Source organism: Pinus tabuliformis, chromosome 7 (assembly GCF_031772625.1).
Source record: "Pinus tabuliformis cultivar Carrire ecotype Pingquan chromosome 7, CPIR1, whole genome shotgun sequence".
NCBI lineage: Eukaryota > Viridiplantae > Streptophyta > Pinopsida > Pinales > Pinaceae > Pinus > Pinus tabuliformis.
This window is the reverse complement of record NC_142293.1, coordinates 321737694-321761287: the sequence shown is the minus strand read 5'-3', so window position 1 is coordinate 321761287 and position 23594 is coordinate 321737694. Positions and strand designations below refer to the sequence as shown.

The 23594-nt window shown below is 35.3% G+C and overlaps 2 pseudogenes; both read left to right on the top strand.

Annotated features, from left to right (window-relative positions):
• The first annotated feature begins 3881 nt into the window (after nt 1-3881).
• Nucleotides 3882-5416, top strand: LOC149247231 (putative xyloglucan endotransglucosylase/hydrolase protein 7; annotated as a pseudogene).
• A 13-nt stretch (nt 5417-5429) lies between these two features.
• LOC149247230 (putative xyloglucan endotransglucosylase/hydrolase protein 7) lies at nt 5430-12592 on the top strand (annotated as a pseudogene).
• Nucleotides 12593-23594: the final 11002 nt, after the last annotated feature.

The window sequence follows — 23594 nt, the reverse complement described above, 5'->3', positions numbered from 1 at the left end:
AAAGAAGGAATTGGGGAAAAGTTTTGAAATGACTGATTTGGGCTATGTTCATTACTATCTTGGTATTGAAGTAACCCAACATCTGAAGTCCATATTTCTTTCTCAAAGGAAATACATTGGAGATCTGTTGAACATGTTTGGCATGACAGAATGCAATCCCCTTACCACTCCAATGGAACAAAACTTAAAGCTCACATCTATTAAAGGAAAAGAATTTGAGGATGCAACAAAGTATATACAGCTTGTAGGAAGTCTCAGCTACCTAACTACTACCAAACCAAACATTTTGTTTGCTATTGGAATCCTCTCTAAGTTTATGCAAAAGCCTTGTGAGGGACATTGGTCTGTTGAAAAAAGAGTTCTAAGGTATTTGAAGGGAGCTCAAGATTTTGGAATCAAGTATACATAGGTGGACGACTTCAGCTTGATTGAATACTCTGATTCAGACTTCGATGGAGACAAAGAAACTGGGGTATCTACTTCAGGATATGCTATGAATCTTGGATCAGGAGCTATCTCCTGGAGATCACACAAACAATTAATTCCAACAGATTCCACAACAGAAGCAGAATACGTGGCAGCAGCTAAAGCAACAAAAGAAATGGTGTGGCTCAGGAAAATTCTTAAAGATTTGCAGGTAAAACAAGTACAATCAACTCCACTCATGATTGACAATACCTCTATAATAAAGTTGGCCAAGAACCCAAAGTTCCATGATCAAAAAAAGCACATCAATACTAAATATCATCTGATTTGACATCATGTTGAGGCCAAAACAATCCATCTCCGTCATTTTTCCACTAATGAGAAAATTGCAGACATCTTCACCAAAGTGCTTGGAAGAGAAAAACTTGAATGATTCAGAATGATGCTTGGACTCACCAACATCCCTTTAGATTAAGGGGGCAATGTTGACACCTAATCATCAAGATTGGGTGAACATAATGTAAATAAATAAATAAGTAATGTGAATAGTCATCGGGAGATGAAGTGAACATTCTCTCCCTCATGTATATAATGAAGAACAACCTGAAGGAATATACATACAAATCATTTTTGCTTTGAGGAGTTATTGCCTAGCTTGACAGAATGAATGACCTTTTCACCACGGAGTTCCTTAACAAAATACTTTGTCACCATTTATTCTAAGCCTTGTGGGCATTTAAATGACATTTTATATTAAAATAAAAATTTTAATTGCATTTTAAAAAATTACTGAACTTTTTAATTCATAAATGAAAGTTGAAATGGCACTTTATATTAAAATAAAAATTTAAATTTCATTTTAATTGGATTTTAAAAAATTATTGAACTTTTTATTTCATAAATGAAAGTCAAAAAGTTTACTATGTGCTTGAAAACAATTGTAAGTTAGTAGATCTTTAGATTTGAGATAAAAAGGCTCATCTTTGGGACTCTCATCACTCTTGTTGTTTTATATGGATATGACGTTTGGGGTTGTAGTATATCCAAAAGAGTGCAAAAAGATTGAAGAGATCTAAAAATATTTTATAACCTACAACCTTAATATTAAAGGAAATACTTCCTACCCTGTCCTCATGATTGAAGGAAGTCTTTCCCACATAAAAAGCATGGTTATGATTAGGTACCTTATGTGACATAGATTGGATCAATATATTATTATTTTCCCATTTTGATTATTTTAGAGTCGAAATTTATAGGAATAAGCTTGTAAGGTTATTTTTACTAATGGTTTAGTTTGAAAAATTTTGGGTGAAAAACTTCAATATCCATTTTGACTTAGATGACTACCTCTTATAGTCTCGACCTTAGTATGGACCTAGATTCCATAATATACACATCAATACCTTTCCAACGATGCAATAATTGCCTCGACCAAAGCTTGTATTAGAAAGTTATGCCTCTTAGAAGTTGGCTTATTGAAATTGACCACCATAGTTCACAAGGATGCCATGTCGTCACTCGTTACTCATGAAAACAGGCTAGCCACATGTGAAATATGAAGAAAAATATAGAAGAATCAAGTTGTAATTCATATTGAGGGTTGAATAGTTCAATTTTAACTCCTAGTTGGTTATCGGGCAATAGTATAATCGAATCACTAGGAGGAAAATGGGTTCTATTCTATTGGAGTGCATTTTGTTCCATAGATGAGCAGAGTAGTGGAGACCGGATAAAAAGAGAAAACAGAGAGGTTGTAGTAGCCCATGGGCCGCAAGCATCACTTCTTTGTACCTTCATTCATTTTCGTTTAGAAAAAGAGAGAGCAGAGAAGCCTCACCTTCTATCTTGTGTTATTATGGTTGTGACTGATTGTATTTTTGTTTGTTCTCTATTTTTCATATTTTCTATATTGCATGTAGAAAAACAATAACTTAATAAATATAAAAGTCTAAGGAAAATAACTCTCTTGGTATATATTTTTGCATTTTAAGCATAAGTTCATCAAATTTATTATGACTAACTATTCAGTCGACTATCAAGGGAAGTTTAGAAATCATATTGGTCTCACAACATGTTTATTTGGGTATATTGTGTGGATTTGTAATGGTTTCATATCTGTTAAGCCAAAAATCATAAAACCCCAACCATAGTTGATGAATCTGTTAATAACCCTTAGAATCCCATAGAGGAAAGGTTTATGTGGTTGGAAGCACAACTCACAGATATAAATTATAAAATGAGGGTCCTCATCGTATCCCTTACCAATAAGCTCGAGCCATTTGAAGAAGATGAAGGTCCTAATGCAAAGGTCAGATTATAGGGGACATTAGGGGATTAGGAAGAACTAGAGAGGGAGTCTAAGAAAGAACTTAAAACAGATTAACCCCGTTCAAGTGTTATGAACCATACATAGTCTCCATCTAAGATGTAAGTGAAGCTTGACATCAAACCATATCAAGGTGTGAGTGATTCTTTGAATTTAAATCATTGGTTGTAGCAGTTAGAAGTTTATATTAATGTTCATCATATAGAGGAAAAACATAAAGCTCAAATGAAATTAGAGGGCCATGTCCTAACATGGTGGGAATTCCACATAGAAACCCTTATTTTGGAGGGAGATCATTGAATGACTAAGTGGGAGCATTTCACATCTTTCATTAAGTCACAATTTTGGGTAGAAAGGACAACTTGCAAGAAAGGCTAAATGACACTCAAAGGAGAAGGTAAAGGAAAAAAATTTGTCACCTCGTTTAATAAAAGCTTTTAGGGACCAAAATCTCCAAAAATAGAGAGGTATGATTCAAATTGGATCAACATATTATTTTCCATCCATTTGTACACTTTCAGAGTGGACAATTTGTAGGAATTTGTTTGTGGGGTCATTTTTACTAGTAGACCTAGTTTGGAAAATTTCAGGTGCAAAAATTCAAGAGACATTTTGAGTCATTAAATGCCCACTTTTTTGGTCCTAAGCTTTCCATGGATCTATATTCCATAAGCTACACAATGATATCTTTCCAACAATGCATCAATCACCTCAATCAAAGCTTGTATCAGAAGGTTATGCCTCCACGCGGTTGACCTATCTAAATTGACCACCATAATTTGAGAGGATGTCACGTGATGGGCCTCCAAATTAGGTAATTTATAGGGCTCGTCAATCTACTCCTAAGCACATAAAATGATATTTGAACCTACATTTTGCACTTAATGGTACATTTTCCTAGCTTAATTAATTTCTAGAGGATTTTATGTGGTTTTTGTACTTTATGTGGCTTAACATGTTTATTTTGTAAAATTCACAAAAATATTGAACAGATTATGAAAAATCCTCCTCCTATGGGTGCAAATTAGACTTGGGACAAAATCCCTTTTTTTTTAAAGATTTTTGAAGGGAAATGTAGCCTTCCTCTCAAGCAAGATACTTTCCCCTTATGCGTAAATAAGAGGCTCGAATGGGCCGTAAAGGGCATAGAAGACGAATAACAAGTAAAGAAGCTTCTCGTATTCCCAAACAAATTTTGCTTTTGCGATCTTTTAATGTAATAAGAGATTACCTGCCCTTAGCTGGGTTCTTTGAGGACTAAAAGTATCCTAGGACTAGGCCTAGGATCTCCCGACCCCTCTCTCATATTTCTATTAATGTTAGGTTTTGCATTTGTCTTGTTTAACTTCTAACATTAACACTTATGGACATTACATTCTAATGGTTTTGTACATGATTGAGTACTTCCTGGTTTTCTTGAGAAATTCTTCAATATAGGTCTTGAGAAAATATCATGCGGTAAGCACTCACTTGTAATTTTCATTTGGTTAACCAGGGTAGGATTTGCATCAAAATATCAGTACATATTTGGGCTTGTAAGAATGGAAATAAAACTTGTGCCAGGTGATTAGGCTGTGACAATCACTACTTTTTATATATACGTTTCAAAAATTTTGGATTTCAAATTTGGTGTGTAGTTTGTATAGAGATTCTCAAATTTGAAATTATAGATGAGTAGTGTGCACGAAAGTTGTCATAGCCATTTATTTTATTTTGGGTATTTTTTAGGTGGATTGTAAATTTTAAAAATAGTTGAAATCTGACAATCAGAAGAGACCTCTCTCTTCACCATCAATAACTCCTCTCCCCTCACTGTCCCATTTCAAGATATTCCCAAAATTTACAATCACCCTAAGTTCAGCATCTAATCTTTAATTCTCTTTCTCGTTCCACAAGTGAAATATTGGTGTTGTGCGTATGTGATTATTGAATTTTGCGGTTTAATTTACAATATGTATATGCAGATGAGCTCAGATGGGGACGAGCGAGATGAATTGGATTTCGAGTTTCTGGGGAACAGATCAGGCCAGCCCTATACAGTCCAAACAAATATTTACGCTCTATGGAAGGGTGACCGAGAGCAGAGAGTGAACCTCTGGTTCGACCCTTCGCTGGTATTTCATAAATATTCCATCTTCTGGAACCATTACCATATTCTGTGAGTAATCATATCTATTTCAATTCTTCGGCGTTCTGACACGATTAATTTTTTTGATTGGATTGCCATGCATTTTTTTGAGAACTGTGATTCATCAAAGCACGGGGTAATGCAGATTTTCTGTGGATGATATCCCCATTAGGGTTGATAAGAATAACGATGCGGTAGGCATACCGTTTCCGGGGAGTCAAAGCATGGGGATCTTCTCTTCTCTATGGGATGCAGATAGCTGGGCGATGAGGGGTGGGCTGGAGAAGATAGACTGGAGCAAGGCCCCATTCGTGGCATCTTACAGGGATTTTGAGATCGATTCCTGCCAGTTCCCGGGCAACACTAGTTGCACGTCTAATACCAACAATTGGTGGGAGGGGTTGAGTTAAAGAAACCGCAACTCAAATCAAGCGACGTTGTACAAATGGGTGAGGACGAATTACATGATTTATGATTATTGTACAGAGAGGTCCAGGTATCCAGTGCCACCAATAGAGTGTACTGCTGGAATTTGATCAGTGCCTCTTAATGCCTCTAATGCCCATTATTGTGGCTTTGAAGATCACAGTAAATGATGAAACAAAAGCTAGCACCGATATCCTTTCGATAAAAAAACTCTACTTCATAGAGAAATCCTTAAATCCATTAAGCAAGCAGTCAACCATCGATTCTTTGCAGGCAACAACCTTGTTGGGCTCAGATATCTACTGTAAAAACCCTAACAGTGATCCAGAGAATCCATCCCACACAGCTACGGCCCATATGTACGGACGATCCCACGCCGAATTGACCCAAATAGAATCTTTGAATAATGAAACAAACACAAATATAATCGTTTGTGATGAATTTATAAATGTTATCATGTTGTGCAGTTTTGAAATTTCAAATTTATTATCTCGAGCAGCGAAACATTAATTTTATAAGAATTTCAGGTATCCAATTTAGGATTATATAAATTTATATATTTAATGGTATGAGAATAGGAAAGAAATATAAATTTGAATTTTGAACCCAATTGCATTTTTTTTTAATTATAATTTAGGTATTCATAGCCATTATTAATTTTATTTTATCACTTTACTATAACAATGTAAACCATCATTGAAAATTTATCCATTTAGGATTTAAAAATTAAAGTTATAATTTAAAAATACAATTAATAGAAACTATATTTCTTTGAAATGTTATTTTTCTACAGTGAATTTAGACATTGTTATAATGATGTGAGAAGTTGTTATAATAATGTCACGCATTACATATATTTTAAATTTTCTTCAAACTTTTGGAAAATATAAAATTCGCTTTCAAATGATGTCCTCATAAAGTGTTTTACTTTGAGTGTTATTATAAATGAAACAACATATAAATTAATTATTAGAAGGGTCTTTAATTTTTTTTATTAATGGGAGACACATAAATCCAATTCAATGTGATTTGTTGGGGATGTAAAGCATTTTGTATCCATTGTGGGCACCCCATTAGATATTTTACGTGCATCCCAATGACACCCTCGTTGACATTTGGATTTTTTTGCGGGAAGGCAAAGATTAGTTGGATTTTGATAGAGGATATTCAAAATTTATTTATATTTATAATGAAATGTATGTTTTTTAAAATTTGATGGTTGAGAAATTAATTGAGATTATATTTTATAATTATTGAATATTTTATTTTTTTGTTAGGTAATGTGAATTTTTAGATGATTGTGTTGTTTAATTTGTGGAGTAACTATGATTTATGAATATTTAAGCTATTAAAAATATTTTGAGATTGTAGTCATATCAACCTTTAACATGGAGAGTTGTATGGAGAGAGAGTTGCATGGAGAGTTTTGAACCGATGACCTTTTCACCATGGAGTGCCTTAACAAAACTTCGTGTCACCATTTATTCTAAGCCTTGTGAGCATTGAAATGACATTTTTATATTAAAATAAAAATTTTAATGGCATTTTAATTGGATTTTAAAAAATTATTGAACTTTTTATTTCATAATTGAAAGTTGCAAAGTTTACTATGTGCTTGAAAACAATTGTAAGTTAGTAGATCTTTAGATTTGAGATAAGAAAAACTCATCTTTGAGACTCTCATCACTCTTATTATTTTATATGGATATGAGGTTTGGAGTTGTAGTATATCCAGAGAGTGCAAAAAGATTGAAGAGATCTAAAAATAGCTTATAACCTACAACCTCAATATTAAAGGAAATACTCCCTACCCTATCCTCATGATTGGAAGAAGTCTTTCCCACATAAAAAGCATGGTTATGACTAGGTACCTTATGTGACATGGATTAGATCAATATATTATTATTTTCCCATTTTCATTCTTCTAGAGTGGAAATTTATAGGAATCAGCTTGTAAGGTTATTTTTACTAGTGGTTTAGTTTGAAAAAAATTGGGTAACAACTTCAATATCCATTTTGAAGTCTTAAATGACTACCTCTTGTGGTCTCAACCTTATTATGGACCTAGATTCCATAATATACACATCAATACCTTTCCAACAATTCAATAATTGCCTCAACCAAAGCTTGTATTAGAAAGTTGTGCCTCTTAGAAGTTGGCTTATTGAAATTAACCACCATAATTTGCAAGGATGTCATGTCGTCACCCATTAGTCATGAAAACGGGCTACCCACATGTGAAATATGAAGAAAACTCTAGAAGAGTCAAGTTGTAATTTATATTGAGGGTTGAATAGGTCAAATTTAACTCCTAGTTGGCTATTGGGTAGTAGTATAACCGAATCACTAGGAGGAAAATGGGTTCTATTCTATTGGAGTGCATTTTGTTCCAGAGATGAGCAAAGTAGTTGAGAATGGATAAAGAGAGAAAACGAAGAGGTTTTGTGTATTATAGTAGTCCATGGACCACAAGTATCACTTCTTTGTACTTGCATTCATTTTTTCTTAGAAAAAGAGAGAGAATAGTAGCCTCACCTTCTAGATGTGTTTTCTCTAGAAATGGCTTCCCAAGTCATATCTTGTGTTATTATGGTTCTGACTGATTGTATTTTTGTTTGTTCTCTACTTTTCATATTTTCTATATTACATGCAGAAAAACAAAAACTTAATAAATACAAAATTCTAAGTAAAATAACTCTCTTGGTATATATTTTGGATTTTAAGCATAAGTTTATCAAATTTATTATGACGAACTGTTGAGTGGAATATCCATGTAAGTTTACAAATCATTTTGGTCTCACAACATGTTTCTTTGGGTATATTTTGGGGATTTGTAATGGTTTCATATCAGTTAAGCCAAAACTCATAAAACCCCAACCATAGTTGATGAATCTGTTAATAACCCTCACGATCCCGTAGAGGAAAGGTTTATGTGGTTGGAAGCACAACTCGCAGATATAAATTGTAATATGAGACTCCTCATCGTAGCCCTTACCAATAAGCTTGATCTATTTGAAGAAGATGAAGGTCCTAATGAAAAGGTCAGATTATAGGGGACATCAGGGGATCAAGAAGAACTAGAGAGGGAGTCTAAGAAAGAACCTGAAATGGATCAACCTTGTTTGAGTGTTGTGAACCATACATAGTCTCTATCTAAGATGTAAGTGAAGGATGACATTAAACCATTTCAAGGTGTGAGTGATTCTTTGAAGTTAAATCATTGGTTGTCGCAGTTAGAATTTTATCTTAATGTTCATCATATAGAGGAAAAGCATAAAATTTCATTTTCTCAAATGAAATTAGAGGGCCATGCCCTAACATGGTGGGAATTCCACACAAAAACCCTAATTTTGGAGGGAGATCATCCAATGACTAAGTGGGAGCATTTCACAACTCTCATTAAGTCACAATTTTGGGCAGAAAGGACAACTTCCAAGAAAGGCTAAATAGCACTCCAAGGAGAAGGTAAAGGAAAAAATTTGTCACCTCGTTTAATAAAATCTTTTGGGGACCAAAATCTCCCAAAATAGAGAGGTATGATTCAAATTGGATCAATATATTATTTTTCATCCATTTGTATGCTTTTAGAGTGGAAAATTTGTAGGAATTTGTTTGTGGGGTCATTTTTACTAGCAGACCGAGTTTGAAAAATTTCAGGTGAAAAAATTCAAGAGCCATTTTGAGGCATTAAATGCCCACTTTTTATGGTCCTAAGCTTTCCATGGACCTATATTCCATAATCTACACAATGATATCTTTCCAACAATGCATGAATCACCTCAATCGAAACTCGTATGAGAACGCTATGCCTCCTGGAAGTTGACCTATCCAAATTGACCACCGCAATTTGAGAGGATTCCACATGATGGGTCTTTGAATTAGGTAATTTGTAGGGCTCGTCAATATACTCCTAAGCACATAAAAGGATGTTCGAACTGACATTTTGCACTTAATGGTACATTTTCCTAGATCAATCAATTCTTAGAGGATTTGATGTCGTTTTCATAGTTTATGTGGCTTAACATGTTTATTTTGTAGGAATCACAAAAATATCGAGTACAATCCGAGGAATCCAGCACTCGACAGATTTTAGAGATTTCCTCCCTGTAGTAGGAAGACTTAAACTCGGTTGGCTCAAGGTATTTAATGCCTCCTCTTATTGCTACAAATTGGATTTGGGACAAGGTCCCCATTTTTTAGGATTTTTAGAGGGATATGTAGCCTTTCTCTCAAGGAAGCTACTGTCTACTTATGCATAAATAAGAAGCTTGAATTGGCCCTAGATGGCATAGAAAAATAACAAGTAAAGAAGCAAGATTAAGCTTTTTGTATTCCCAAACAATTTTTGTAGAAAAATAACAAGTAAAGAAGCAAGATTAAGCTTTTTGTATTCCCAAACAATTTTTGTAGAAAAATAACAAGTAAAGAAGCAAGATTAAGCTTTTTGTATTCCCAAACAATTTTTGTAGTTTTGTAATGTAAAAACAGATTCTCTGTTAATAGAAACAATATTTTATTTAAACTCTTAGTTTGGTTTTTTTAAAACTCGAAATATCCTTGGGTTGAGCCCACCCTAAAAACAATGTTTTATTTTAACTCTTAGCTTGGTTCTTTTTAAAAGACTTGGAGTATCTTTCGGTGGAGCCCACCCTAGAATCTGTAAATCCTCCTTGTACTTCGATTAATGTTATGTTTTGCATTTGTCTTATTTAACTTTTTACATTAACACTTATAAACATTAATGGTTTTGTACATGATTAAGTACGAGGTGGTTTTCTTGAGAAATTCTTCATGGTAGGTCTTGAGAAAATATCGGGCGGTAAGCACTCACCTGTAATTTTCATGTGGTTAAGCAAGGGTTTGCATCGAAATATCATTACATATTTGGGCATATCAGCATGGAAATAAAACTTGTGCCAGGTTATTCGGCGGTGACAATCAGTACTTTTTTATGTATGCATGCATGGTTTACGTTTCGAAAATTTTGGATTTCAAATTTGGGTTGTGTAGTCTGTATAGAGATTTTCAAATTTGAAATTAAAGATGAGTATTGATCGTAAATTTTAAAAATATTTTGAAATCTGACCAAGAAGATACCTCTCTCTTCACAACCAAAGATACTTTCTCTTCACCACCAATAACATCCTTTCTCCTCACCACCAATAACATCCTTTCTCCTCACCATCCAATTTCAAGATATTCACAAAATTTACAATCACCATAAGTTCAGCATCTCATCTTCAATTCTCTTTATCGTTCCGGAAGTGAAAGATTGGTGTTGTGCGTATGTGATTATTGAATTTTAGGGTTTATTTTTAAATACATATGCAGATGAGCTAAGATAGAAGGGACGAGCGAGATGAATTGGATTTCGAGTTTCTGGGGGAACAGATCAGGCCAGCCCTATTTGTGGATTCAAAATTTTAATATTAAATTGAGATTATAGTTTGTAATTATTGAAATTACAATTTTATATTAAAATATAAATTTCAATTAAATGTTAATGGGATGGGAAAAAATTATCAAAACTTTTTATCTCATAAATGGAAGTTGGAAAATTTATTATAGGTTTGAAATAAATGCAAGTCACTCCATATTTAGATTTGGGATTAAACATTTTCTCTTTGAGAATCTCATTACTCATGTAATTTTATATAGATGTGAGATTTGGGGTTGCAGTATGTTTAGAGAGTAGATAAAGATTGAACAAATTCAAAAGAATTTTATAAGCAACAACCTCAAGATTAAAGGAAATACCTCCTACTCTATTCTTGTGATTGAAGGAACTATTTTCCCCCATTGAAAGCATGGTTATGACTATGTACCTTATGTGATCTAAATAGGATTAATATATTATTTTTCATCCATATCAATGCTTTTAGAGTAGAAAATTTAGAGGAATCAGCTTGCAATATCATTTTTATTGGCAATTCCAGTTTGGTAAATTTTAGGTGAAAAACATCACAAGCCATTTTGAGGCCTTAAATGACCACTTTCTCTGGTCTTGACCTTACTATTGACATAGATTCCATAACCTACATACTGATACATTTCTAATGATGCAAGAATCAAATCACCTTAATCAGAGCTTGTATGAGACACTTATGCTTCCTAGAAGTTGACATATCGAAAGTTGCCACCATAATTCGAGAGGATACCACATAATCCCTCGCTACTCATGGAAAATGGTCTTGTCACATGGACACTATGAAGAAAACTCTAGAAGGGTCAATTTGTAACTCATAATGAGGGTTGAATGATCAAATTTAACCCCTAGTAGGCTATCAGGTTGTGTTATAACTAGGCCACTAGAAAAAAAGGTTGGAGCACTTTTTTTTCCATAGATGTGAGAGAGAGAGAGAGTTTGTTTACTATAGCAACCCATGGGTCTTATGCCTCACTTCTTTGTATTTGGACAGAGCAACCTCACTTCCAGATGGGTTTTCTCTCAAAAGGGTTTCCTAAGTCATATCTTGTGTTATTATTATTGTGACTAATTGTATTTCTGTTTGTTCTATATTTTCGTATTTTCTATATTGCATGCACAAAAACAATAACTTAATAAATCCACAAGTTTAAAGAAAATAAAAATCTTAGTATATATTTTCATATTTTAAATATACTTTTATCAGATTTGTTGTGACAAATCATCCAATGGAATATCCACAACAATTTACAGATCATATTGATATCAGAACAGAGAGTGAACCTCCGACCCTTCGCTGGAATTTCACAAATATTCCGTTTTGTGGAACCATTACCGTATTACCGTATTCTGTGTGAGTATTGGTCTCTATTTCAATTCTTCGGCGTTCGGAAACGATTAATTTTTTTGATTGGATTGCCATGCATTTTTTTTTAGAACTGCGATTCATCAAAGCAAGGGGTAATGCAGATTTTCTATGGACGATATCCCCATTAGGGTTTACAAAACTAAGGAAGCGAGACGCATACCATTCCCGGGGAATCAAAGCATGGGGATCTTCTCTTCCCTATGGGATGCAGATAGCTGGGCCACGAGGGGTGAGCTGGAGAAGATAGACTGGAGCAAGGCCCCATAAGTGGCATCTTACAGGGATTTTGAGATTGATTCCTGCCAGTTCCCTGGCAACACTAGTTGCGCGTCTAATACCAACAATTGGTGGGAAGGGTTGAGTTACATAAATCTCGGCTCAAATCAAGCGAGGTCGTATAAATGGGTGAGGACGAATTACATGATTTATGATTATTGTACAGACAGGTCCAGGTATCCAGTCCCACCAATGGAGTGCACTGCTGGAATCTGATCAGTCCCTCCATTAATGCCGATTATTATGGCCTCGAAGAACACAGTAAATGGTAAAACAAAAACCAACACAGATTAAATGGCTTTCGATCAATTTTATCTACTGCAAAAAGAAATCTATAAATCCAATAAGCAAGCCGTCAACCCTCGATTTTTTGCTTTGCGGGCAACAACCTTGTTGGGCTCAGATATCTACTGTAAAAACCCTAAATGTCAACTCTCGATTTTTTGCAGTCAACAACCTTGTTGGGCTCAAATATCTACATCAACCCTCGATTTTTTGCAGGCAACAACCTTGTTCGGCTCAGATATCTAGGGTAAAAACCCTAGATGTCCAGTGATCCAGAGAATCCATCCCACATCTACAGCCAATGGTAAGGCAATAAAAAATGTACGGATGATCCCACACCGATTGACACAAATAGAATATTTTAATAATGAAACAGATACAAATATAACCCTATGTTATGAATAATGTCATAATCATTTATGATGAATTTATAAATGTTATATGTTATGCAGTTTCGATATATGAAATTTATTATCTGCAGTAACATGAATTTTATGGTCCAAGAATTTCATGTATCCAATTTAGTATTTATATAGATTCATATTATTTATATATTTTAATGCTATGAGAATGGAAAAGAAATATAAATTTGAATTATGAACACAAATTTATTTTTTTAATTATATTTTATTTATAGATTATAACCATTCTTAATTATATTCTCATCATTATTTTATACGATAACCCAAAATTATATTGAAAAATAAATGTACAAGTAAAAAAATATAATTAATAAAAAACTATACATCATTGATATCTTTCTAAAAGTCACTTTAGAAAGTGTTATAATGATGTCAGAAGTTATTAAAATAATGTCAGGCATTACATATATTTTGAATTTTCTTCAAGCTTTTGGAAAAATATAAAATTCATGTTGAAATGATGTCCGTTGGGTGTTATTATAATGAAACATTATATAAATAAATTATTATAGGGACTTTAATTTTTTCATTAAGGGGAAACACATAAATCCAATTCAATGTGATTTGTTGCGGATGGAAGGCATTTTGTATCAAATTGTGGGCACCCCGTTTGACTTTTCACGGTGCAACCTAATGATGCCCTTGTCGAATTGGAATTTTTGCGGGAGAGGCAAAAATATTATTGAAATTTATGTTTGTTATAATTGGATAATTGATAAATTGTTTAAATCATAATTTACATTTTTAAATTATAATTTTAATTCTTGTGGATTCAAAATTTTAATATTAAATTGAGATTATAGTTTATAATTATTGAAATTACAATTTTATATTAAAATATAAATTTCAATTAAATGTTAATGGGATTGGAAAAAATTAACAAACTTTTTATCTCATAAATGGAAGTTGGAAAATTTATTATAGGTTTGAAATAAATGCAAGTCACTCCATATTTAGATTTGGGATTAAACATTTTCTCTTTGAGAGTCTCATTACTCATGTAATTTTATATAGATGTGAGATTTGGGGTTGCAGTATGTTTAGAGAGTAGATAAAGATTGAACAAATTCAAAAGAATTTTATAAGCAACAACCTCAAGATTAAAGGAAATACCTCCTACTCTATTCTCGTGATTGAAGGAACTATTTTCCCCCATTGAAAGCATGGTTATGACTATGTACCTTATGTGATCTAAATAGGATTAATATATTATTTTTCATCCATATCAATGCTTTTAGAGTAGAAAATTTAGAGGAATCAGCTTGCAATATCATTTTTATTGGCAATTCCAGTTTGGTAAATTTTAGGTGAAAAACATCACGAGCCATTTTGAGGCCTTAAATGACCACTTTCTCTGGTCTTGACCTTACTATTGACATAGATTCCATAACCTACATACTGATACATTTCTAATGATGCAAGAATCAAATCACCTTAATCAGAGCTTGTATGAGACACTTATGCTTCCTAGAAGTTGACATATCGAAAGTTGCCACCATAATTCGAGAGGATACCACATAATCCCTCGCTACTCATGGAAAATGGTCTTGTCACATGGACACTATGAAGAAAACTCTAGAAGGGTCAATTTGTAACTCATAATGAGGGTTGAATGATCAAATTTAACCCCTAGTAGGCTATCAGGTTGTGTTATAACTAGGCCACTAGAAAAAAAGGTTGGAGCACTTTTTTTTCCATAGATGAGAGAGAGAGAGAGAGAGAGAGTTTGTTTACTATAGCAATCCATGGGTCTTATGCCTCACTTCTTTGTATTTGGACAGAGCAACCTCACTTCCAGATGGGTTTTCTCTCAAAAGGGTTTCCTAAGTCATATCTTGTGTTATTATTATTGTGACTAATTGTATTTCTATTTGTTCTATATTTTCGTATTTTCTATATTGCATGCACAAAAACAATAACTTAATAAATCCACAAGTTTAAGGAAAATAAAAATCTTAGTATATATTTTCATATTTTAAATATACTTTTATCAGATTTGTTGTGACAAATCATCCAATGGAATATCCACAACAATTTACAGATCATATTGGTATCAGAGCAAGTTTCTTTGGGTATGCTTTGGGGAGTTACAAGGGATACAGATCGATTAACTCGAAATTCATAAAACCCCAGTCATTATCGAAGAATATGTTATTAACCATAAAGATCCCGTAGAGGAGAGGTTTGCATGACTAAAAGCACGAGTCACAAATATAAATCATACTGTGAACCTCCTCATGGTATCCATAACCAATAAGCTCATGCTATTTGGAGAAGATGGAGGTTATAATGTAGAATTCAAGTCAAAGGGGAAACAAGGGATTGGAAGAACTAGAGACAGAGTTTAATAAAGAACCTGAAAAGGATCAACCTGGTTCTAATGCCATGAAATATACACAATCTTTATTTAAAATGGAAAGAAAAGTCGATATTAAGCCATATCAAGGTGATATTGATGCTTTGAAGTTAAATCACTAGTTATAGTAATTAGAAGTTTATGTTAGTGTTTATCATATAAAAGTGTAGGTTTAAACTCCGTACAGAATTACCTGCATATGAATTCTAAAACACAGAAAATAAACAATGTGAGAGCATAACACATAGAACACATATACATAGAGATTTTCCCCTGGATCCCGAAACTGGGACTACCGGCTTGATTTTTTCATTATGTTCCTTTCAATGTTACAATACATATTTATACATGCCGAAGCATCCAATACCATGGACCAAAAACCATCGCATCCAAAACCATGTGCGAAAATTATGCACAAAACCATAGGTGGGTCTGCGCAACCTAACATAGGGTCCAAAACCAAAATTTTTCAAGGCACTGCACCGGACCCCATAGAGTGGGGTTGCCTGCAACCCTCAAACCCCCAATGACCCCCCCGATACACAATTGGCACAACAAAGGCAGGGCTCCGCCCCCCTTCTAACCCCCCAGTTAACTACGTGGGCTAGTCGTGGAAAGAATATAACATAACCCAACATTATCCCACTTGTTGTTTTCTTTTCACAGGGGGCCACAAGAGAGCTTAGTCATTTATCTAGCCTTGCAACACCCATTGTTTCTCTACACCAAGAGAACTTCTCAAAGCTCACAAATTTTGTCAATGCATCTATAGTATTCTTCAAAGTGTCCACCTTTACCAGCAACACCTTTTTGTCTTCTATCATATCCCTCACAAAGTGATACTGAACATCAATGTGCTTTGTCTTTAAATGATATGCAGGTTTCTTTGCCAAGAAAATTGCGCTTTCGCTGTCACAGTTTATCCTTATAGCTCCCTGTATTAACCCCATACTTGAACACAATCTCTACAACCAAACTGCTTCTTTGCTTGCATGAGTGGTTGCCATGTATTCTGCCTCTGTAGTTGATAGTGCCACTACAGATTGTCTCTTACTCATCTAACTGACTACACCTCCAAATAGGTTAAACACATACCCAGTTGTAGATCTTCTCTGATCCAGATCTCCAGCCCAGTCTACATCAACAAAGCCACAAATATCCAACACTCTGTCCAATCATAGTCTTCCTTGGTAGCACAAACCATAATCACTAGTGCCACGTAAATACCTGAAAACCCACTTCACTGTTGTCCAATGCTCCTTTCCTGGTTTTGACATAAACCTGCTCAATACTCCCACAGCATGTGCAATTTCTGGTCTAGTACAGACCATTGTATATATCAGGCTACCGACTACACTTGCATATGGAACACAGGACATGTCCTCTTCCTCTTATTGTGTCTTGGGACACTGTTCAGCAAATAACTTTACACCTACAAGAATAGGAACCTTCACCGGTTTACTATCCTGCATATTAAACCTTTGTAGTATTGTCTCAACATACTTCCTCTGGTTTAACCAAAGCTTCCTCTTTTCCCGGCCTCTTTTAATTTCCATGCCCAAAATATAATTTGCAGCACCAAGATCTTTTATGTCAAATTTGGAGGACAATTGGGTCTTCAAATCTTGGATAATTTCTTTGTCATTTCCAACCAGCAACATATCATCCACATACAAGACCAGATAAATAACACAGTCACCAATTAATTTAAAATACACACAATGATATGCTTTGCTTTTGGTGAAGCCAAGTCCGCGTATAAATGTATCAAATTTCTAATACCACATCCTTGGTGATTGTTTTAACCCATACATAGACTTCTTTAACTTGCATACTAGTTCTTTCTTACCCTTCACTGCAAAACCTTCAGGTTGCTTCATGTAGATGTCCTCTTCCAAATCCCCATGAAGAAACATTGTCTTCACATCCATCTGTTCTACCTCAAAATCAAAAGCAACAACAACAGATAATAGTAATCTAATAGAAGTTACCTTGGCAATAGGAGAGAACATATCACCAAAATCAATTCTTGTCACCTGGGAATAACCTTTTGCTACCAACCGAGCTTTGTATTTCTCCACCTTTCCTTCTGCATTTGTCTTCTTCTTGAACACCCATTTTCTTCCAATGGGTTTCCTTCTAGCCGGCAACTCCACCAGATCCCAGGCCTCATTTTTGTGCAAAGATGCCATTTCATCAACCATGGCCTCTTTTTAGAGTTTTCCATCCTCTAAATCTACTGCTTCCTTCACAGTTTTGGGATCATCACCAGTAATAGATAAAGCAAAATTTGAGTAGAAAACAGATGGACTATACCTTTCTGGCTACCTTCTTTCTCGAACTAATCTTCTCACACCCGGAGTTTGTGGCTCTTCATCTTCTGATTCCTCCTCTGTTGTAGAGTTTGATTCTTCCTCCTTTAGCTCAAGCTCTATCTTCTCAGGTTCCTTTGGTTGGAATTCATGTTTAATAACATCTTTTATCTCTCTGAACACCACATCTCAGCTGTACACAACCTTCCTTATTACTAGGTTCCAAAGCTTATAACCCTTTAAACCATCCTTATACCCAATAAAAATGCACTTTTTAGATTTACTATCCAACTTGGTTCGTTTCTCCTTTGGAACATGTACATATGCATCACATCCAAATACCCTCAGATGTGAAAGAGAGGGTTTCTTACCAGTCCATACCTCTTGTGGAGTTTTATCCTCCAACGCTGATGAAGGTGATCTGTTGACCAGGTAACATGCTATCTCCACCATCTCTACCCAGAATTCCTATCCTAACTTGGCACCACTGGGCATGCTTCTTCCCTTTCCATCAACATTTTGTTCATTCTTTCTGCAACTCCATTTTGCTGAGGTATATATGAAGTAGTCTTCTGTCGTGCTATATCACACTTCTTATAGAATTCTTCAAATTCCTTACTACAAAACTCTCCACCATTATCTATCCTCAACACATTTACCTTCTTCTCTGTCTGGTTTTCCACTAGAGCCTTAAATTCTTTAAACCTGTCAAAGACTTCAGATTTTTCTGAAGGAAATATATCCATGTATTCCTTGAGAAGTCATCTATAAATGATACATAGTACACAGACTTACCCAGTGTTGGAACCTTCACAGGTCCAAACACATCACTGTGCACAAGCTCTAATATCTGTTTCACCCTCTTACCACTAGAGGGGAAACTCACCTGATTATGTTTCCCATGTACACAATTTTCACAGAAATCAAAATCCAGAGAGTTGTTACTCCTACCTTCTACCATACCTTTACCATGAAGTATTTGAAGGGCCTTCTCTCCAATATGTCCAAGCCTTTAATGCCACAACATGGTCTTCTCTCCAGAGACCACTATATTTTCTGCTTCACTTTCAAGAACCACGAAATTGTTACACCCATCAACAACAGTGCTACCTTGAAGCTTGTACAGAGTTCCAATCTGAACTCCTCGCATCAATACCAGTGCTCCCTGAACCATCTTGTAGGTATCCTTCTCGAACACTGTTTTAACACCTGCATCATCCATCTTTCATACAGAAATCAGATTTCTGGCCAATGCAGGAATATGCGGAACACCCAGAAGTGTTCTAACCCTTCCACCTTGCAACTTCAACTTTACTTTTTCGCGACCAATGGTTCTAGCCTTCCTGTCATCCCCCAAGAAGACATCACCACCATCATATTTCTCATACTCGAAGAACCACTCTCTATGGGGAGTGAAGTGAAAGGATGCACCTGAGTCAATTAACCATGCCTCATGATCTACATGTGTACTTGAAGAAGCCAAGTACACATCCCCACCTTCATCTGAGGTGGCTTTCGCCTCTATAGAAGGAGCATCATCAGATCCCTTTCCTTTATCAGGAGCTTTAGATTTACAGTCCCTTTTGTAGTGCCCTTCCTTTCCGCATTTCCAGCACACCACCTTTACAGGTTTCCTGGAGATTTAGATCTCCCTCTAGATTTAGATCTTCCACTTGATGACTTATTTTTGTTTCTGTTCTAGGACCATCCTCATACATATAAGGCATCACCATTCTTGCTCTCCATATTTTTCTGTCTCATCTCCTCCGTCAGCAATGATGAGACTATTTCATCAAACTGCAAGGCAATTGCATTGTTACCTATTGCAATAACCAGACTATCCCACGAATTTGGTAGAGAACACAACAAACTGATGCACGTATCTTCATTTGAAATTTTAATATCAATAGATGCTAACCGACTTATCATAGTATTAAATGCATTCAGATGCTCTGTCACTGAGTCTCCATATTTCATCGTCAGGTTATATAGCTTTTTCCGCAAGAACAATTTATTCACCATAGACTTAGATTGGTACAAAGTCCCTAACTTGTCTCACAAATCCTTAGCCATAGCTTCCCCTGATACATTCAACAATACTTAATCTAAGACACATAATCGTATTGTGCTCTTTGCCTTTCGATCTAACTTCTTCCATTCTTCATCGGACACTCCTGTTGGTTTAGTACCCAGATCTATCGCGATCCACTGATCTTTATCCACCAACAAATCCTCCATATTGAGTTTCCACAACTCAAAACTCTGACCATTAAATTTCTCGATCTCTATCTTTCCACTGCTCACCATCTTCTTTCACCACCAGAATCGGTCTCGTAGATCTCCCACTGAACAAGGTCTACCACAGGCCCGAGCAAAACCCCTCAGCAACAAAGGCATCCCCTTGAAGCCAAAACAAATCTGATACCACATGTAGGTTTTAACGTTGTATAGAAATTACCTATATATGAATTCTAAAACACAAAAAATAAACAACGTGGGAGCATAACACATAAAACACATATACATAGAGATTTTCCCCTGGATCCCAAAACCAGGACTACCAGCTTCATTTTCTCATTATGTTTCTTTCAATGTTATAATACATATTTATACATGCCAAAGCATCCAATACCATGGACCGAAAACCATCGCGTCTAAAAACATGTCTGAAAATTATGCACAAAACCATATGTGTGTCCACTCAACCTAACATAGTGTCCAAAACTAAAATTTTCCGGGCCGCTGCCTCGGACCCATAGAGTGGGTTACCTGCACCCCTCAAACCCCCTATGACCCCTCCACTATGCAACTGACGCAACGAAGGGGGGGTTGTGCCCCCTTCTAACCCCCCGATTAACTATGTGGGCTAGTCGTGGAAAGAATATAACACAACCCAACAAGAAGAAGAATACACACACACACACACACAGATATATATATTACTCATCTGTTATTAGAGGCCCATGTCCTAACTTGGTGGGAAAGGAAAATGGAAACTCTGAGGTTGGAGGGAGATCCTCCAATGACAAATTGGGAGGATTTCAAAACTCTCATAAAGTCATAGTTTTACCCTATCAGGTATGTAGAGGACAATTGGATCTAGTGGTGTTACTTTGAGTAGAGACAAGGGTAGAGTGTACAAGAGCATACCACCAAATTTAGAAATATATCTATAATGTTTTGTATCTCCATAAATAACGCAGATGTACACAAGTACCTAGGTGGTCTACATAGCCATTTGTGGAAGAAAATGATATTGTTCAAACCTAGAATGAAGGAGGAGGCTAGTGTGTAGCCATAGTACTTGGAGGACATAGGCCAAAAGAAAGATAAATCAAGTGGGTCAAAGTAAAAGGAGCACCTGGAAGCTCCCAAGAATTGGAAAATAATGGAAAGGGGGAAAAGAAGAAAATACAACAACCATAGCACACTAGTGCAAACATCCCACTAACCACTCCAAACATTGTAATATTGATGACCATATAGAGCAGAAGTGTTACAAGTTACATCTGAGTTCAACTCGAAGAACTGAAAGAAAGAAGGTAAGAAGAAAAATCTCATGGCCACAAATTTGAGTAATCAAGTGGAAAGCAGCTATGACATGGATGAGAAGATTAAGTGTACATCAATGTAGAAGGGGTGAATCTAAGTAGCCTTCAAAAATAAGAAGATAACCAAATAACCAAACTTTTCCATACAAAGATATAGGTCAAGAAGACGAAAATATGCTCTAAGCGAATCATGATAATAGAATAATCTCATGATGACCTTAATCCTTTATGGGTCAACAACTACTCCCTCCTTTGAAATAATGTGTCCCAAATAATGGATCTGTGACTAAAAGAATTCACATTTTTTGAGATTTACATATAGCTTATGTTCTCCTAATAGTTGTAATGCTTCCACTAAGTGTTCTTCATGCTCATTCTTATTTTTTGAATAAATAAATATGTCATCAACAAATACCACTACAAACGTATCTAAGTGAGGGTGCAATACAAAGTTCATTAAGTGCATAAAATTAGCACGTGCATTGGTAAGACCAAAGGGCACAACCACAAATTCATAATTCCCATACCTTATCTAGAATGTTGTCTTATGGATGTCCTCATCCTTAATGTGCCCTTGGTGATATCGGGATCTTAAATCAATCTTTGAAAATATCGCTTCTCCTCTCAATTGATCAAATAAGTCATCAATTTGTGGGAAGGGGTATTTTTTTTTAATGGTATCCTTATTAAGCTTCCTGTAATATATGCATAATCTAATATTAAGCTTCCTGTAATATATGCACAATCTAAGTGTTTCATCCTTCTTCTTTACAAACAAGACCGGTGGTCCCCGAGGTGATACACTCAAACTTCTATACCCCTTGTCTAGATTCTTCTTGAGCTATAACTTTAGTTCAATCAATTTTGGAGTGCTCATTCTATACGGTTCCTTGGATGCTTATGTTGTCCCTAGTAAGAGATCAACAAAGAATTCTACTTCCCTATGTGGGTATAATCCAGGAATCTCTTCTAGAAACACATCTTCAATTTTTTTCAAGATTGGATGCTCGAATTAATTATTGTTGTCATCATCTTAAGTACTACAATTGATTTGAATAAAAAGTAGCTTCCATCCCTTTTGGTGACTCCTCTTGACCTGCTTTCCTTGCTACACTCTTTGTTCCCCAATCTCATCAAGGAATTCAATCACTTTTTCGTAACAATCCACTTTAGTGTGATGCGAGAGAAGACATTCTATTCCCAATTGGGCATTGTATGCTCCTGTGGTATCACATTAAAGTTTGCGGTTATGACCATGCCACTCAATAAGAATGGGCACGATTTTTCCAGGTGTTCAATTTTTCCTTTCATTCCTATGGCCAATTGGACCAACCGTGATTCTTCACGTGCCTTGCCAATCGGCACTGCTTAACAATTGCTAGGCTAATATAACTATAATTTCATCTTGGATAAACTAAGATAGAGATAATCTGATCATGAATCATACCTTTCATTTCAATTATGGATTCCTGATGTTTGTCCCCTTTGTTATCCAATGTTGCGTAAATTATGGGCATGCTCTAGGCCACCTCTTGAACTATCTCCGCCTCCTAGAGATTGTACAACTTTGAGCCATCTCTTTTATGTTGTGAGAAATCCATCCTATGGTGATCTTCCTTGAAATTCCATCATTTATATGGTCCTTAATCATATCTCTTGACATCTTCTCTTGTGATATGGATAGTTTGGCCTCTATTAGTAGAGCTAAATTTTAGTTGGGGTTGGCCCTGGTTGGATACGGTCGTGCTTTCCCTTTTATCTATAGCTTGCGACCTCCTCTCATTCTTATGACCCTTTCCTCGGTATTTAAGACTACCTATCACTATCCAATTAGCCTTGAACTCTAGTCTCTTCCTAGATTGCTCATAATAGTGCTTTAGTTTTTTTACCATGTCCTCTAGGGTTTGTGGCTCAACGAATTCAATTATGTCTTTGAATGACTATGGCAATCTAGTAATAAACCTTTGAGATTTTGAAATTTCCTCCTTGAGGTAAGGAACATAATATAGTATCTCCATGAATTTAGTAATATAATCTTCATAAAAAAATATTCCCATTTTGAGTTCATAAAACACCTTGGCTTTGTTGTCAAAATACCTTTCAGACAGGTATTTGTCCCTAAAGTATCCCTGAAATTATTTCTATGACAGTTTCTCTTCTCTTATGCCTTTCACATTCTTTAGATCCTCCCACTAGATATCAACCTTACCCTTCAAGCAAAAAGTATCGACCTTTATTTTCATTTCTTTAGATTGGTTGTGGAGTCTAAGGAACTTCTTCATCCTAAGCATC